This window comes from Bremia lactucae, linkage group LG1, assembly GCF_004359215.1.
Source record: "Bremia lactucae strain SF5 linkage group LG1, whole genome shotgun sequence".
Classification (NCBI taxonomy): Eukaryota; Oomycota; class Peronosporomycetes; order Peronosporales; family Peronosporaceae; genus Bremia; species Bremia lactucae.
Window position 1 is genome coordinate 5,674,168 of NC_090610.1, and position 6,079 is coordinate 5,680,246.

Below are 6,079 nucleotides of genomic sequence, written 5' to 3' on the forward strand. Positions count from 1 at the left end.
TCACATAGATGAATTCACCTATTCACTCGAAGCAAGGTGTCATCGCCTTGATCCGCCTTCCTCAATTATAAGTCGTAAGTTGCTTAACAATCCATTTCTTCAAGGGATGTTTCGTGCGACTTCGACATGTCAGTCATTGATATTCTTGAATTGTCGTGCGTCATGCCAGTATCGAATTCACCGCCGTCATTTCGTCATTTTGACAGGCGACGTCAACAAGAAGAGTTGCTTTCCTCTTCTCAATCGCTGTGTCGGTTATGAAGAGCATCAATAGAAAGGCTCCAAGTACTCTAACGTGGTGGCCAGCAAAAAGGCCACGAGGAGAACTCACGCTATCTTCTACACTTGGAAGAGCATTGAAATTGTAGTAAAGCTTGCGAACACCGTAGCAATTAGTCGAAGGGAATCTCACGCGGATAACGCGTGCAGTGTCCAGCAACCTGGTCATAGGTCATGACAGCTTGAAAAAGACGGCTGAATCAGCTATTTCTTGAATGAAGCTGTTTAAACGTCAAATACCATCGCCTAGCAATGTGGCAGCACCATCACATAGATGAATTCACCTATTCACTCGAAGCAAGGTGTCATCGCCTTGATCCGCCTTCCTCAATTATAAGTCGTAAGTTGCTTAACAATTCATTTCTTCAAGGGATGTGTCGTGCGACTTCGATATGTCAGTCATTGATATTCTTGAATTGTCGTGCGTCATGCCAGTATCGAATTCTCCGCCGTCTATTCGTCATTTTGACAGGAGATGTCAACAAGAAGAGTTGCTTTCCTCTTCTCAATCGCTGTGTCGGTTATGAAGAGCATCAGTAGAAAGGCTCCAAGTATTTTAACGTGGTGGCCAGCAAAAAGGCCAAGAGGAGAGCTCACGCTATCTTCTACACTTGAAAGAGCATTGAAATTGTTGTAAAGCTTGCGAACACCGCAGCTGAGATTGAAGCAATTGAACAATGACGAACAAACTACCGGATGCAGTTGGCATGTCTTCGGCTAGTCTAAAATTTATTGAAAAGTTTTTTTTTGCGACATTAAACACTACTGTTATCGAATTTAAAAGACGCTCCTTTATTTTAGCAAAAATCTAATGCTCCATTTGTTCAACCAATATTTCGGATGCCTTCAACAAGTTAGTCGAAGGGAATCTCGCGCAGTATCTAGAAACCTGGTCGTAGGTCATGACAGATTGAAGAAGACGGCTGATACAGCTATTTCTTGAATGAATCTGTTGAAACGTCAAATACCATCGCCTACAATGTGGCAGCACCATCACATAGATGAATTCACCTATTCACTCGAAGCAAGGTGTCATCGCCTTGATCCGCCCCGAATTCACCTATTCACTCGAAGCAAGGTGTCATCGCCTTGATCCTCAATTATAAGTCGTAAGTTGCTTAACAATCCATTTCTTCAAGGGATGTGTCGTGCGACTTCGACATGTTAGTCATTGATATTCTTGAATTGTCGTGCGTCATGCCAGTATCGAATTCTCCGCCGTCAATTCGTCATTTTGACAGGCGATGTCAACAAGAAGAGTTGCTTTCCCCTTGTCAATCGCTGTGTCGGTCATGAAGAGCATTAATAGAAAGGCTCCAAGTACTCTAACGTGGTGGCCAGCAAAAAGGCCACGAGGAGAACTCACGCTATCTTCTACACTTGGAAGAGCATTGAAATTGTTGTAAAGCTTGCGAACACCGCAGCTGAGATTGAAGCAATTGAATAATGACGAACAAACTATCGGATGCAGTTGGCATGTCTTCGGCTAGTCTCAAATTTATTGAAAAGTTTTTTTGCTACATTAAACACTACTGTTATCGAATTTGAAAGACGCTCCTTTATTTTAGCAAAAATCTAATGCTCGATTTGTTCAACCAATATTTCGGATGCCTTCAACAAGTTAGTCGAAGGGAATCTCGCGCGGATAACGCGTGCAGTATCTAGAAACCTTGTCGTAGGTCATGACAGATTGAAGAAGACGGCTGATACAGCTATTTCTTGAATGAAGCTGTTGAAACGTCAAATACCATCGCCTACAATGTGGCAGCACCATCACATAGATGAATTCACCTATTCACTCGAAGCAAGGTGTCATCGCCTTGATCCGCCTTCCTCAATTTCAAGTCGTAAATTGCTTAACAATCCATTTCTTCAAGGTATGTGTCGTACGACTTCGACATGTCAGTCATTAATATTCTTGAATTGTCGTGCATCATGCCAGTATCGAATTTACCGCCGTCATTTCGTCATTTTGACAGGCGACGTCAACAAGAAGAGTTGCTTTCCCCTTCTCAATCGCTGTGTCGGTTATGAAGAGCATCAATAGAAAGGCTCCAAGTATTTTAACATGGTGGCCAGCAAAAAGGCCACAAGGAGTAATCACGCTATCTTCTACACTTGGAAGAGCATTGAAATTGTAGTAAAGCTTGCGAACACCGTAGCAATTAGTCGAAGGGAATCTCGCGCGAATAACGCGTGCAGTATCCAGCAACCTGGTCGTAGGTCATGATAGCTTGAGAAGACGGCAGATACTGCTATTTCTTGAATGAAGTTGTTGAAACGTCAAATACCATCGCCTAGCAATGTGGGCAGTCACTGCACATCGATAAAAACCGATCCACCCAAAGCAAAGTATCATTGCCTTGATCCGCCTCGCTCTCTTTCAAGTTCTAATTTGTAAGACAATCCATTTATTTGAGGGATGTGCCGTACGCCTTCGACATGTCAGTCATTGATTTTCTTGAATTGTCGTGCATCATGCCAGTATTGAATCACCACCGTCAATTTATTATTTTGACAGGCGACGTCAACAAGAAGAGTTGCTTTCCCCTTCTCATCCGCTGTTTCGGCCATGAAAAGCTTCAAAAGAAAGGCTTCAAGCACTCTGACACGGTTACAGCAAAGAGGTCACGTGGAACACGCACATTATCTATTACGCTTCGAAGAGCATTAAATATTTTGAGAAGACTGTGAACACCGTAGCTGAGATTGAAGCAATTGAATGATGACCAACAAACTACTGGATTCAGTTGGCATGTATTCGGCTTAGTTACGATATATTGAAGTTTTTTTTGCTGTGTTAAACACTACTGTAAACGAATTTGAAGGCTCTTCATTTTTTGGGTGCGTTAATGGGATGTTAAACGTCTCCAAAAAAGCTACCCAGCTCGTGGAGACTGGGGGAGTGAAATGGGCAATGACAAGTAGCCATGTGTTCTATAGTCCTGCACAAAGCCGAGAGCCTGCCTGTGGTAGTAGACAGCGAGCTTACAGGAAGTCAAGCATCTAATGAACCGGCACAGTGGTGCGGCTGGAAGGGGTGCGTTAGCCAGGAGAGCAACGGCACACGCTTCTTAGTAAAAGGGGGTGGTGACTCGAAGTACGAGTACTCGACAGATAAGGACGATCAAGGCACGTCTAAACGAGTGACCTTTGGATCAGTCCTTATTAAAGAGGATGAGCCTTTAATAGAGGTGTTTGAGGCCGTCAAATACTAAATTGCGGAGGCTTCCTCAGTTGAGGTACTCCAGCAAGTCTTTAAATTTGCCGAGGAGAAAGCAAATTTCTCGGAGATGCCGTGGGATCTGTTCCTTGTCGAATCAAAGGAAGGAATGATCCACGAAATAATCACACCAGTTCCAGAACAAAACTTGGTGGACTGTTGCTCGTCGTCCACAATGGACGAGAGCGTCCTAGAAACGGACAAAAAGAAATGGTTCGCTGCTCAAGGCTGGGATGTCTTGAGAGGCATTCCGTTCTTTGAGGTTCTGTGGAAACATCGCGATGTGTTCCCAGAAGAAGTGCCGAGCCGCCTACCAGCAGATAGGGGCGTCGAACACGAAATAGATCTCGAACCTGGCACTTAGTATTTTGTGACCAGGCAATGGCCGTTGCCGAAAGAACAAGTCGATTTTATCGATAAGTTCTTCGACAAGCGAGCCAAGGCGGGACATTTGCGTGAGAGCGAATCGCCTTTCTGCAGCCCAACCTTTTGTATGCGTAAAGCCACCGGTGGATGGCGCGTGGTTCATGCTTAAATTAAGCTGAACACGGCGACCATTCTGGCTCAAACGGCAATGTCGCGGAAAGATGTTTTGTTGAATACATTGAACTATGGATTTTTGCGACGGAACAATACTACGCCCACAAATGTCATTTTACGGAGTAGATTCGTCAGAATTCGTGAGGCTTATTTTGAGCAATATGGGCAAGTTTGTATTGAATTGGTACCGCCTTTACTGCGGACTTTGTGCGCATGGACGTGCATAAAACGTGGGCCCTTTCAAGCAACGAATGCGCTTACGATACAGGCCCAACGGGTTCGAGGATGGTCTTCGAGAGCGAATATTTCATCTAACACAGAGAAAAACTATCCGCAAAAGCATCTCTAAGTCCTGGATTTATTATCTCAAACTGACTCAGAGATAAGTAAATTCGGGACGCGATTCTTCTTCCAAAATGGTTAAGGGAAGAAACAGCGAAGAAGATAAAGGACGAAGAGAGTCCAAGTACTCTTCAAGAGGCTATTGAAATTGCCTCTTACTTCGAGTTGCACATTTCTCGGGGAAACCACAACTGTCTGCGACCAAAGTGTCAAAAACGATTCCAAGTAAACTCATCATCGGCCAGGCAAGCCTCGACCTCAATAACCAAGGAAGGTAGACTGGAAGAAAGAGGCTACTTTCAATAAGTGTGGTATTAAGGGTCACATCGCGCCGGAATGCCGAAGCATAGAGACCAAGATCGGGAAGGAAACAAATCACTATGTAAACGGTTCCTTCTACTCAACCTTAAGAGCACTGGCATGCGCCTATCGAGGCTTTACCCAAAAGAGGAATATTTCGATATTTATCGAAAATTGCGCAGCTAAAAGTCGTTTTCAAGTAATGCCAATTCCTAAGCAGAATGCTGTGCTCCTGGATATGATCTGGCTCCGTGAGCAAAACCCAGAAATTCATTGGAAGGCTTTGACGCGAAAACCTCGTGAGGTAGCAGATGAGTCACCGTTGGCTTCAAAGCCTCTGTCAACAGCATGGTCACACCAAGTTTATCTTAGCTAAATCTCTTGCCAATGAGTTGCGCAAAGGAGATGTTGAGTGCGTGTTCGTTATCGATCCGCACGAATCGGATAAAGCTGAACGTTTTAAGTCACAAGGATGGGAGACACTGAAAGACAATTTAGCGTATGACGTGTCGAGGAAGTACAAGGACACAGTGTTCGGTATTCAGAGCCTTGAACTTTTAGAGTCATTTCCGTGATGCGACGAGGACGTCGAGCCGTCTAACTAAAGCCAAGATCAACATTCATTACGTTGTCTTCGTCGACATGTACGTCAAGATCTAACGCTTTTGCGAGCTCTTCCGAAATACCGTTGTGATTCAAGCCATATTACCAAGTACGACACCTCCATTCGTAAAGGTATTGAGCATGAGATCAAGCTGAAGCCAGGTGGTAATCCGTGTGCGGTACCGCAATGGCGACAAAGCCCGGAACAACGTAAATCAATCCAAGACTGGACAAAGGAGATGGTGAAAGCGGGCAAAATTCCACCCAATTACTCTTCGTTTTGGGCGCCAACGTTTTGCGTCAAGAAACCAGTCGGTTGGCGTATCGTTCACGACTATTGACAACTTAATTCGGCAACAGTAATGTCAGCAGTCCCGACGCCATGTCAGGAAGTCAGTCGTTCTCCTGTATGAACTTATTGTGGAGCTACTAACGACTCCAATTACGCGATCAAGTCATCCCTTTAACCGCGTTTCTAACGTCTGATGGATTGTTTGAGTACCTAGTAACACCTATGGGACTAAGCGGTAGTCCCGGGGTATTAAATTGTCTTCTTCAACGTGTTTTCAGTAACTTGCTTGACGTGATGCGCATCTAATTTGATGACATCTATGTTTTCATGCGCAACTCGGACATTCAAGAGCATATTGCGGCTCAAGATCGCGTGCTAAAGCGATGCGAGGGGCAAGAGCTCTACCTTAAATTGTCCAAGTGCAAGTTTTGTGTGCCGGAAATCCCGGGCTTGGGTGACTTTGCCGGACGCGCTGGTGTCCGCATGGATCCCGACAAGAT